The following is a 13,314-nucleotide window of genomic DNA, read 5'->3' as shown; positions in this document are numbered from 1 at the left end:
TTTCAAAAGTTATTATTTTCATGTTACGCAATGTTAGACATTTTGTAATAAACAGTAAACCAAATATCAATGTCTTGTAGTAGTTTTTTCAAACACTAGGTGCATTCTTGTGGTAGGGCATATGTGTTTTGGGCAATTTATATACATTCACATAATATATGACATACTCTTATTCTTTCTCAAAGCCCTTGCTCTCCATTAGATACTTGTCCCTTATGTATAAGTTCATAAAAGATTGTTCAAAGGAAGCGACTCCACGAATTCACCTACAGACTTGATGGCTTCGGCACAATTCAGAAATAAGTAGGGAAATCATTGAACAGTAAAACAAAGTACTGAAATATGTGGATTTTAATCCATGCGTCACCACAGCACCGCACCCTGCTAAAATGTAGAATTTGACAATTGAGATCATTTTTCCTTTTCAACTTCATGAAGTCTTAAAAAAATTGTGTTCTTCATTAACATATCAAAGTATCCAGGCAGATAACATTCAAGGGAAATTATCTACTAAATGTTGATGTGCTGAACAACACTTGAACAACACTTGTCACTGGAAAATTAACTTGAAAATAAGGTTTTCTCATATAACCTTTATGTTGGTGAAAACTATCTCCAGCAACTAATCTTGGACAGAAACTCAGTACACTTCGCACCCTTACTATGTATGTAAACATTGCTCTTCTAAATCTCACCTGCCACTATTTAAAACGTCATTAGTTCATTCATGCCAGAAAAATTCAATGATACAGTGTGTAGTTCCATAAAACATTCCCTTAAATATTATGACACTTAGGTGGAATTATTGTTTCAATCTCAGGTTCAAACAATTATGTTTTGGCTGTATTCTTGGTGCAGGAAAACCAGACCTGATTTTACTGTTAGAAATTCTGACTGATTAACTTGCTTTGAGGGTGGGCTGAATTAGAGCATGGACCTCTTTCTCTGCCCACACATGACCCTCAGCTATGACACTGGGGAACATGTAATGCTACCCCACCGGGCAACAGGCTACACATTTCCTCAAGTAGGTGGTAAATGCTAAAACCCATGGATTCAGTAATTCCATGTGGGATATCAACCCCAAAAAATAGTTCCACATAATTATTGCCCATTTTATTGAGTTTAACTCGTAATGGTATCATGTGCCACTAGCCTGGCTGAATCCGCAAAACCCAAAATGTTTCCAGTCCAGGAGGGCATGGCTTGGCAATTCATACTGGACTGCTCCCATGAGGAGCAGGGTCAAGACCTATTTGCATACAGCTGTGTTCAAACTGGGGTGGCATAGTGAGGAAATGAATGATGGAGTAAATCCAGATCTGTTGAATCGGGTGAGTGGTTGAAAAGTTTCAGCACTCCGTCCATCATCTTGTTGTAGTCGCTAACTAAGCCTATTGCCCCTATTGTCAAAATCTACTCGACGAAAATCACCCCTGCAATTCTATACAGTGCTGAAATTTGGGGTTTTTGTAACTTAACCCCATTGTCCACAGCTCAGAATAAATTCCTGAGATCGCTTGTGGGGTTGCCCCAATCATCCCCTCGTATCCCATTGCTCCTTGACCTTGGTTGTCATACAATTGCGGACGTTGCACGATATAGGCCGCTGGCATTCTGGAGGGGCCCCTGGATTACTACCGAGCTCCACCTTTATGCAAGGGCGCTGTTGGAAGTAAGGGGAATAGGCCGCTCATATAGGATCCCATGGTTGATCGGCATTAAATCTTTGCTGATCGATATGGGGATGAGGAATCTCTGGGACAGCCCAGAGACCACAGAATTTCCACCCAAAAAATCTTATAGGCAGCATATTGGGAGTTGATTAAAGTTAGGAGATTTTCCTCCCATATCAGTTCGTCCCTGTCGAGGGACTACCTTGAGATTAAAGCTAAACCCCTTCTGGAAAGCTACTGGGACCTCATAACAAAGCCTCAAGATCGCAAGCTCTACTACCAGTTCAGAGTAGGGACATTACCCCTTCGTTGGATAACAAGTAAATGGAACCCTGAAATCAGTAATAAGTGCCCATTTTGTCATGATCACATAGAAAATATTGATATCTCCTATTTGTTTGCCCGGTTTAAAAAACCAAGAAGTATTTGGTTGAAACCAGTGTGTCGGTCCCTGGGAACTAGCTCTGCGATGGTCGAAAAGAGAATACTGAAATTTGGATTAGTCGACCTCGCAGTAATAGGAGTAGCTAAGTAGTAATACGTGAGAAAAATGGGGGGGGGGCGAAATAGCCATGTTAGCTTAATGTCGGGCTCTTAAATTCAGTGTGTGGAGTTGGAAATTTTAATGGCCTTTTAATCATGATTTGGTCTCAAGTCTTTGTGCGTGTTACATATTTAATCCTTTTTTAAGAATTGATTTTAAATTGTAAATATATGTATATATTAATTAATTTTGTAGATATATTTTGTAAGTTCAGATTCCGGTAAATTTATGGTGTATTTATGGGTCAAACTTGTTGTAATTAATTGACTGACCTGTCTTTTAAGATGAATAATCGCAATATAATTTTGATTGTATTTGCTATCTTCGCCCTAAGTGGTCAAGGGTATGCCCACACGTGGGTCCCTTGCTCGCTGTGCACCTGGATTCAAGCTACCTTGGCTGATGAGAGGTGAAACCCCAAAACCAGTCCCTGGATACTCGTTTCCAGACCAGGGAGGACCTGGCTTGGCAGTTTGGGCTGGACTGATCCCATGAGGAGCAGGGTCAAGACTAATTTGCATATGGCTAGGTACAAACTGGGGCGGGAAAAAGAACAATGGATTAAACCCAGATATCTTGATGTTGGGTGAATGGTTGACAAGTTTCCATCCATCATCTTGTTGTGTTTGCTATGTTCACCCTAAGTGACCAAGAGCATGACCACACATGGGTTCCTTGCTTGCAATGTCACTGGATTCAAGCTAGCCTGGCTGATGAGGGGTGAGACCCTGAAAAAGGTCCCAGGATCCTTGTTTCCGGACCAGGGAGGACCTGGCCTGGCAGTTTGGGCTGGACTGTTCCCTTGAGAAGCAGGATCAAGACTGATTTGCATATGGTTTGGTCTAAACTAGGGTGGCATGGTGAGGAAAAGAACTATGGCTTAAACCCATATCTGTTGACTGTGGGTGAGTGGTTGAAAAGTTTCAGTACTCTGTCCATCATCTTGTTGTGTTTGCTATGGTTTCAGCACTCCGTCCATCATCTTGTTGTGTTTGCTATGGTCACCCTAAGTGGCCAAGGGTATGCCCAGACGTGGGTCCCTTGATTGCTATGCCACTGGATGCAAGCTAGCCTGGCTGATGAGTGGTGAAACCAGTCCCAGGAGGCTTGTTTCCGTTCCAGGGAGGACCTGGCCTGGCAGTTCGGGCTGGACTATTCCCATGAGGAGCAGGGTCAACACTGATTTGCACATGGCTGGATCCACACTGTAGTGGTATAGGGAGAAACAGAATGATGGATTAAGTCCAGATCTGTTGACTGGGGGGGGGAGAATGGTTGAAAAGTTTTAGCACTCCATCCATCATGTTGTGTTTGCTATGTTCCCCCTAAGTAGCCACGGGTATGCACAGATGTGGGTCCTTTGCTCACTGTGTCACTGGATTCAAGCTAGCCTGGCTGATGTGGGTGAAACCCCGAAACTGGTCCCAGGATGCTTGTTTCCTGACCCGGGAGGACCTGGCCTGGCATTTCGGGCTGGATTGTTCCCAAGAGAAGCAGGGTCACAACTGACTTGCATACATCTGGGTCCAAACTGGGGTGGCATAGTGAGCAAAAGAACAATGGATTGAACCCAGATCTGTTGAATGGGGGTGAGCGGTTGAAAAATTTCAGCACTACGTACTTTATCTTGTGTTTGCCCTAAGTGGCCAAGGGTATGACCTGATGTGGGTCCCTTGCACGGTGTGCCACTGGATTCTAGCTAGCCTGGCTGATCAATCAATCAGATCATTTGTAAAGCGCACTACTTACCCGTGAGGGTTTCAAGGCGCTGAGGGGGAAGGGGGTGGGGGGGTGCTGTTGCTACTGGTCGAAGAGCCAGGTCTTGAGTCATCTCCTGAAGGTCAGCAGGTCTTCGGTTTGTCGTAGGTTGAGGGGGAGGGTGTTCCAGGTCTTGGCAAAGCGGTGGGAGAAGGGCCTGCCTCCGGAAGTGGTTCTACGGATGCGCAAGACCATGACCAGGGCGTGGTCAGCGGAGCAGAGTTTCCTGTTGGGTACGTAGAAGGAGAGTCAACTGTTGAGATAGGCTGGGCCGGTATTGTGGAGTGCCTTGTGTGCGTCGACCAGGATCTTGAAGGAGATTCTTCTGTCGACGGGGAGCTAGTGCAGGTTCCTTAGGTGGGGGGTGATGTGGTTGCGGCGCGGGACGTTGAGGATTATGCGTGCAGAGGCGTTCTGGATCCTTTGCAGTCTGTTGATGAGCTTGGACGAGGCTCCGGCTTAGAGGGCGTTGCCGTAGTCGAGTCTGCTGCTGACTAGGGCTTGGGTGACTGTTTTCCTTGTGTTAGTGGGATCCATCTGTAGATCTTGCGGAGCATATGGAGGGTGTTGAAGCAGGTGGAGGAGATTGCGTTGACTTGTTTGGTCATGGTGAGTTTCGAGTCGAGGATGACTCCCAGGTTGCGTGTGTGGTTGGTAGGAGCTGGGGGTGTCCCCAGTGAAGCGGGCCACCAGGGGTCGTCCCATGCTGAGGAGTTGGGTCCGAGGATGAGGATCTCTGTCTTGTCTGAGTTCAGCTTATGTCGGCTTTCCTTCATCCAGTCAGCGACGGCCTTCATTCCCTGGAGGAGGTTGATTTTGGCGGTGAGAGGGTCCTTGGTGAGGGAGAGGATCAGCTGCGTGTCATCGGCGTAGGAGATTATGTTGAGATCGTGCTGTCGGGTGATGCGTGCTAGTGGGGCCATGTAGACTTTGAACAGCGTCGGGCTGAGGGAGGATCCCTGTGGGATGCCGCACATGATCTCGGAGGCTTTGGACCGGAACGGGGTGAGGCGGACTCTTTGAGTTCTGCCAGTGAGGAAGGAGGTGGTCCAGTCCAAGGCCTTTTCTCGGATCACTGCGTCATAGAGGCGCGTGTGTAGTGTGCGGTGGCAGACGGAGTCGAAGGCAGCAGAGAGATCTAGGAGGATGAGGGCCGCCGTCTCACCGTTGTCTAGCAGGATCCTGATGTCATCTGTGGCGGCGATGAGGGTGGTCTTGGTGCTGTGGTTGCTGCGAAATCCTGATTGGGAGGGGTCCAGGATGCTGCGAGTGAACTGGATGTTAACTATCTTCTCGATGACCTTTGCTGGGAATGGAAGCAGGGAGATGGGCCAGAAGTTCTTGAGGTCGCTCGGATCCGCCTTTAGTTTCTTCAGTAGAGCGTTGATCTCTACGTGCTTTCAGCTCTCAGGGAAGGTAGCGGTCTTGAAGGAGAGGTTGATGATGTTGCACAGGTGGGGTGTGATGGAACTGCCAGCTTTGTTGAAGATGTGGTGTGGGAGAGGGTCAGACAGGGATCCTGAGTGGATTGTGGCCATGGTCTTGATTGTGTCCTCGATGCTCGCGTTGGCCCAGGTTGTCAGGGAGTTGTGGGGGGTGGAGTGCGGTGAATGCGGCACGTTGAGGCCTGTAGGGGTCGCCAGAGGGTTGAAACTGTCATGGATGTCGGTGATCTTTCGGTGAAAGAAGGTGGCGAGGGAGTCACACAGGGCTTGCGATGGCGGAATGTCGTTGGCGCTGGATCTGGGGTTGGAGAGTTTTTTCACGATGTTGAAGAGCTCCTTGCTGTTGTGAGCGTTGTTGTCAAGACGGTCTGTGAAGGAGTTCCTGTTGGCGGTCCTGATGAGGTGGTGGTGGTTGCGGATGGCGTCTTTGTGGGCAGCGCGGCTGTCCAGCATCTTCTCGCTGTGCCATATGTTCTCCAATTTCCGGCAGGTGCGCTTTGAAGCTAGGAGTTCCGGGGTGAACCAGCTGGCTCTTTTGCTGATGTCTCTGTTGGTGTGCTTTTTCAGCGGGGCTAAGGTGTTGGCGCAGTCGTCCATCCAGCGACTGAGGGTGAGTGCACCATCGCCGGGGTTGGTGGGGTTGGTCGGTGGGTTGAGTGTGAGGCTTGTCTGTAGTTGTTCTTCAGTGACTTTGCCCTAGCAGCGGCGGAGGATCTGTAGGGTGCGGTGGTGTGTGAGGGGTTTTCGGAAGGAGAAGTGGATGCAGTGGTGGTCTGTCCAGGTGAGTTCCGAGGCGTGGCTAAAGGCGACGTGGTGGCTTGAGGAGAAGATGACATCAAGCATGTGACCGGCGATGTGGGTTGGCGTCGTGACGAGCTGTTTTAGTCCAAGGTTGGCGAGGTTGTCGATCAGGGTGGAGGAGTTGTTGTCGTTGTTGTTCTCCAGATGATAGTTCAGGTCTCCGAGAAGGATGTAGTCGGTGGAGGTCAGCGCGTGTGAGCTGATGAGGTCTGCAATGGAGTCGCCGAATTGTGGCCGGGGTCCTAGCGGTCTGTAGACGAGGGTGCCTCTTAGGCTGGTCTTGGGGTCCGTGTGCATCTGGAAGTGCATGTGTTCGGCGGTGCTGAGAGTGTCATTGGTGTTTGTTGAGACCCTGATGGTGTTCTTGTGGACAATGGCGATTCCTCCTCCTGCTCCATTGGTGCGGTCTCTGCGGGTGCTCTTGTACCCATCGGGGATGGCTATGGTAATGTCTGGGGAGGAGACTTCGTTCATCCATGTTTCGGTCAGAAAGGCGACGTCAAGGGATGTGTTGTCGAGTAGGTCCCAGAGCTCGACGGCGTGTTTGCGAGTGGAGCGGGTGTTGATCAGGATGCATCTGAGCTGGAGGGTTCCATTGTTGCGGGTGTCTTGGCGCCTGCGAGGCAGGAGAAGCTGCAGTTACGGCAGGCGACGGGACCGTGGGAGCGCTTCGGGCGGCTTTGCAGCAGATGTGGGTTCTTCCTGGGTTGAGAGAGACTAGGGTATTGGTGTCGTAGCGGAGGTGGTCTTCTTGGCTGGTGCGGAGGCAAGGGTTCTAGCGCTGGGCACGGTCCAGGCGCGGACGGGCGCAGACGGGCTTGCCTTAGGCGCGCCTTCAGCACGGCCGCGCAGGGGCCGCCATATATGGGGAGGTGGGGAGGGAGGAGCAGCTGGGAGGTGGGAGCCGTGTGTCAGGTGCAGCGAATTGGTGCAGATGGGGCAGGCCGCAGGGGAAGCAGCGGCAGGGGCGGGAGCTGGGAAGCGGAGCGGTCGCAGGAAGGAGACAAGACAGAGGGGTACAAAATCAAAAAAGGGGGCACGGAAGTGAGTAAAAGGGTACAGAATCCAAAAAAGGGGCCACAGAAGTAAAGCGGCGCGCGGGGAAGAGGGGGTACAGAAGAGGGGCGGGCAGACAGAGTTACAGGCACAACAGACCGGATATGAACCTAAGGCCACCACTGGCCTTCAGGGTTGAGGTGCAGGTGGTAGCCTGCAGGTGGTGGAGGGCCTCGACTTCAACAGGGGCAGTAGTCATCAGCAGGGGTGCAGGCCGAGCTGCAGCGGGGGAGCGACATACCAGGCAAGGTCAAGGGTCGCTCTCCTTACAACGCAGCGGCTGCCATATCTGTTGAGGTGGGGAGGGAGGAGCAGCTGGGAGGCGGGAGGCGTGTGTCAGGGGCAGCGAATGGGCGCGGAGGGGGCGGGCCGCAGGGGAAGCAGCGGCGGGGACGGGAGCAGGGAAGCAGAGTGGTCACGGGAAGGAGACACGGCTGAGGGGTACAGAATCAAAAAAGGGGGCACGGAAGTGAGTAAAAGGGGTACAGAATCAAAAAGGGGGCACCAAAGTAAGTAAAGGGGTACAGAATCCACAAAAGGGGGCACAGAAGTAAAGCGGCGAGCGAGGGGCAGGGGGGTACAGAAGAGTAGCGGGCAGGCAGTTACAGGCACAACAGAGCAGATACGAACCTAAGGCCACCACTGGCCACCAGGGATGAGGCGCAGGTGGTAGCCTTCCGGTGGTGGAGGGCCCCGACTTCAGCGGTGGCAGTAGTCATCAGCAGGGGTGCAGGCAGAGCTGCAGCAGGGGGGGAAGCGGCCTACCAGTTTGGGGTGAACTGTTCACATGAGGAGCAGGGTCAAGACTGATTTACATATGGCTGGGTCCAAACTGGGGTAGCATAGTGAGAAAAAGAGCAATGGATTAGACCCTGATCTGCTGACTGGGGGTTAGTGGTTGACAAGTTTCAGCACTCCATCCATCATCTTGTTGTGCTTGCTACTTTCTAAAAGTGGCATTTTCAAACACACAATTTAAAAACCACCTTCAGTAAAAGATGTGATTTTAATTTCTGAGCTCAGAGAGCCCAAACTCCAAATCTCTAGCTTTTCCAAATTAAAAGTTACATTTTTAGAATGTTGCAAGGAAGATATAAAGATAGCCTATGGAATAGCTAGTACTTGCAATAGTAAAAAATGAAACTGGAAGTTTTCCACTATAAGGACATGTAAAACACACCAGTACATGTCCTACCTTTCACATATACTACACCCTGATTGCATGGCAACACACAGTGGACTTTACTAGAGACTTGCAAGTAAATCAAATATGCCAATCATGGAGAACCAATCAGAATTACAATTTACACAGGGTGTGCTTGCACTTTAGCACTGATCAGCAGTAGTAAAGTGTCCAAAGTGCCTAAACCAACAAAAAGCAAGTCCAACATGACATCAAAAATACAGGAGGTAGAGGCAAAACAACATGGGAAACCATGCCAAGGACGCCAGGTCTAACTCATGCCCCCTCCAACTGAAAGTAGGTAGAACTACTCAACCTCATGGGAGTTCTCCTCACTAAGGGGGAATAATCTGGACAGACCATCAGGTGTTCTGTACCAGGGCGGTGTTCCACCGTAAAGTCAATCCCCTGTAGGAAAATGGACCACCTCAACAGTTTTGGGTTCTCACCCCTCATCTGCATTAACCATCTGAGGGGCCTGTGGTCTGTCTGATCCCAGAAGTGAGTCCCAAACAAGTAGGGTCTTAGCTTCTTCTGTGCCCATACCACAGCAAAAGTTTCTCTATCAATTGCGCTCTAGCTCTTGCCACCTGCCCGGCAAGCTTGGCAAGACCTACAATGTGCATCAGAGTGCCTTTGCATCTGGGGCCACTAGAAGTGGGTGGCAAGTTGTTCAAAGGTCATGTCCTCCTCCAAATGTCCTGCCCAAGGACCATCATGAGCCAGACCCAGTTGGAAGGCACTGAAGTGCTGGGGTACCACCAGCATATGGGCTGCTTCAGGCTCAACAACCTTAGACTCACTATACAGGAGATGATTCTCCCAGTAAATCCATTGTGATCCAGCCAGCAACCTGGTCTGCAGCCTGCTGACGCAGACCCACAAAAGAAGGGCATTCCTTCTGCTCCCTGCAGAATTCCTCCCTGGTGGGACTCCCTTCTTGCTGTCAATGGGTCAGCCCAGGCAAGTCCCCCAGTTCAGCCACTTACTCCCCTGTAGGTTCCAGGGTGTGCCACCCAGGTTCTACCTCCTCCTGGACTGTGGGACCTTCGGGAGCATGTTTTCCACACCTCCTATGCCTCCTCTTTCTGGCAGGTACCTGGGCCACTCATTCAGGCTCCAGGTCCTTCTGATCACCCTGGCTGGCTGCCATAGACTGAGAGGTCATGCATGCCCACACAGGCAACCCCACCATCACCAAGACCGACCGGCGTTCCACTTCACCCCAAGGGGAATCCTCCAGGTCATTACCCAGCAGGAAATGTACAGGCATGGTTGGGCTCACAGCTCCTCTCAAGGAACCTTAGACCCCCCGCTCAAAGGGAACCTGCACCTCCTTTTACTGGTGCTCAGAGTTGTCCACTGCAACTACTTGGTGAAACACATTGGGGACCACCTGCTCTTCAAACACCAGGCAACACCTCACCATAGTCACACTGGCTATGTGTCTCTTAGAGCCTCCACCCTCTGTCTATTGATGGTCACCCACTGCAAGTACTTCTTAGTGTTTTCAGGCACATGGATCCTCTGAACCATCGCACTGTCCCCTAGTGAGACAAGGATTATTTAAGCTGACTCCTACCCTTCACCTGGAATCAACTCTTCCCCAAGCTCTACACTGTCAAACCCCATGACTGCACAGCAGTGGGTGCCGGTGTCCACTTGGGACACTTGGATTCCCTCTCATGTGACATTCCTGATCACATGCATAATACTAGCAGGGACTCCAAACTGCAGGCTTTCCTATAGATTTCCATGGCTTTTTCTCAACTGTGGGATAGGAATCTTTACTCTGTGAACTAGACTGGGGCCCTTTAGAAAACTCTCTCTGTTTACCATTATCCCTCCCACTCTTTTGTCGGGGACCCTGCCCACCCTTGGCAGAGTCTCCCATATATCCCTTTAGGACCCTGACACTCATCCAGCAGTCCACCTCCTGAGCAAGCTTCCTGGGTTCAGTCAACTTGCTATCAATCAGATGCTGGCACAGCTCTGGCAAACATTATACAAGTGCTCCCATTCAATCAAACTCTACAACCCTTGATTGTCAGTTACCTTGCTGTCCTTTATCCAGCCATCCAGTGCTCTGCAAAAACACATTGCAACCATGTATGAGATTCAGTTTTCTTAAAAGATCTAAACTTTTCCTTATACTGTTCAGGGGTGAGATCATACCTGGTGATCAAGACATCCTTCATGATAGTGTAGGTGAGACCTGAGGCTGGCCCTAGGGCTGTCAAAGTGTCCATCACCTCTACCTCAAATTGTTTTCACAGACCCCTCCCTCATAGGCATTTGGGACCTCATTCATGTGGATTGCTGCCTCATATGCCAAAAACCAAGTATGTATGTCACCCCCTTCCTTTAATCTTTTACTAGATCCTTTGGGCTGTGCACCTTCTACTCAGGCTGCACTGGCTGCACACTGCCACCATTTGAACTGGGCTGTGCCTGCTTGGCCTTGATGTCCAACTTTCTCATACTCAACTCATGAGCCAAAGCCAATTTCCTCTCCTCAAGATCATGGGGCTTCTCACTATCAAACTTTGACTCTCCAACCTGAGCTTCTCAAACTGACTCTCATGCTCTCCGGCCTGTCACCTGTCTTCCAACACCTCTGGGGACAGATTCCTGGATGATACACTGCTGCCAACCCGGGAAGATGCTCCTACAAGCAGATCCCCAGCCAGTGGCAGCTCCTCAGCTAAGGCAAAGAATCCTCGCCCCACTGTTTTTCAGCTGTGTAAAAAAAGGAAAAATAAAATGATAATAACTCAATGTTATGATCATTTTATGTGTTCCTGCTGCAGCAGCTTTGAATGGCGGAGTGGGGCTGCTCTACTCACAGAGCAGTGGTGAGGAATGGTGGTACTCTGTCAGTGCGCAATAATAATTGGCCGGCTGTCTTGGGCTGGCCAAACAGTCATGCCTGTTTTTCATGTTCTCCACTCATGCTGCATTTCAGCCTGGGTGGAGAACATGCCCATGCTCCCAGTCTGTGTCTGAGTTCCAAACCACGGTGCTCAGACCAGTCACAACACTGCATTGCAGCAGTATGATTGGCTGAGGGGAGCCTCGTGCTTCCTGTTTCCTGCCCTTTGTTAGAGATGGCGGAGAAGAGACGGTGTAGTAATCCGCCACGAAGAAATTAAGTAGAACTTCTATATTCATAATAAGTTGAACCTGCACCCACAGCTTGCTGGTGCCAGTGATGTTCTGTCAAGAGCAGCTCACGAACATTCTAAAGCTGCCTTCCTCTGAAGGTTCTAAGAAGCTACCAATGGAGGACGAGGGAGGAGTGGGAGGAAGGTGCCAAGAGGGGAGGCTATAACACATCTTCCTCACTGAAGAAAAGAAAGGAGGAAAGGTGGGGGGGGTGCTCTGAAAAACGGTCCATGAAAAACATAACAGCTTGTGGTCTTGCGCAGAAGAACTAGCAGCCAGGAGTGAAATTACATTGAATGACAGTAAAATAATCACACCATTCTGTAGTCGTTGTGCCAACCCGGAGAGTTTCTTGGCCTTATCCCTCTTCTCACCTGAACCTCGTCAGACCTGGTACCCTAGGTAAGAGGCCTGCTAGGATCTCTGTGTCCCACATCCTTCGGGCTTATGGCCACCCGATCCATGCTCCATTTTCTCCCATCTTCTAGTATGACTACATTATTTTTAACCTCTCTTATTTTCTCTGGAGCATAACACTTGTTGCCTTTACCACTTAGCCCCTCAGGTTTCCTGATGTAAACTTCTTGCCCCTGTCTGAGAGACCTGCCTTTTTCACCCCATTTCCTGTCATACCACTCCTCGTACTTCTTTTGTCTGAGTTCCACCTTCTTACTGAACTCCTCCGGATTGACAACTACCTTGTCTTTCGGGCTCAGCCAGTTGGGGGACAATTTTGAGCCCGCCTTCCTCCCCCTCAACAATTCAAAAGGAGTATGACCTGTGGAGAGACTAGGTGTAGTATGGTATGACCATAACATATCTCTAATAGATGATTCAATTGGCTTCGCTGACTTAACTGCCGATTGAATGCACTCCTTTATCATACGATTAGCCATCTCAACTTTTCAATTAGCTTTTGGGCAATACAATGGAGTGCGTAAGTGGGAAATAGACATGTCCTTTAGAAACTCCTTCATCTCCTCCGACACCAACTGAACCCTATTATCTGTAACAATAGTGGATGGAATACCCTCCTTTGAAAATGCATCACTCAAAAATACAATAAGGGATTTCGTGTTGATACTGTTCATAAATTTATATGTGATCCAGTTAGAGTAATAATCAATGAGCACTAGGAGGTACCATTCCCGATGTCTCTTTGCATGTATAGGGCCCGTGATGTCAAAGCCCAGCTTGTCCCATGGAGACGTGGGGATCTCAACAGGTATGAGAGGGGTGTGCCTTGTACTTTTTGACTTATCACTCATTCCACAATCATAGCAGTCATTCACTTTTTCTTCCATTAAATGATCCATTCTAGGGAACCAATATTCAGATCTTAATCTTGCCTTGCAGAGATTTCTCCCGTGTGCCCTTCATGTGTCAGATCAATTATTAGAGTTTCTCAGCCTGTCCAGAGGAACAATTTTCCCTCACTTAAGCAGAAATCTCTCCTCAATCTATAAGTCATCTCTTACATTCCAAAATGGTTGAAAGTCCTCTGGAAGGTCTTTGCATTTGTTGGGCTATCCTCTGATAACATAAGTTTTTACTTTGTTGAGGATGTCATCCTGCTCCATGTGATAGTCCCATTGGTCTTTTGTTACAGCTGGGAGCCTTACCTCCAGAATACCCTTGTTGACTGTGGATTCTGCATACTCCTTTTCCACAGGTGCCCTTGATAAG

The sequence above is a fragment of the Lissotriton vulgaris genome, chromosome 10 (genome assembly GCF_964263255.1).
Source record: "Lissotriton vulgaris chromosome 10, aLisVul1.2, whole genome shotgun sequence".
NCBI lineage: Eukaryota > Metazoa > Chordata > Amphibia > Caudata > Salamandridae > Lissotriton > Lissotriton vulgaris.
This window is presented reverse-complemented; position numbering follows the sequence as displayed.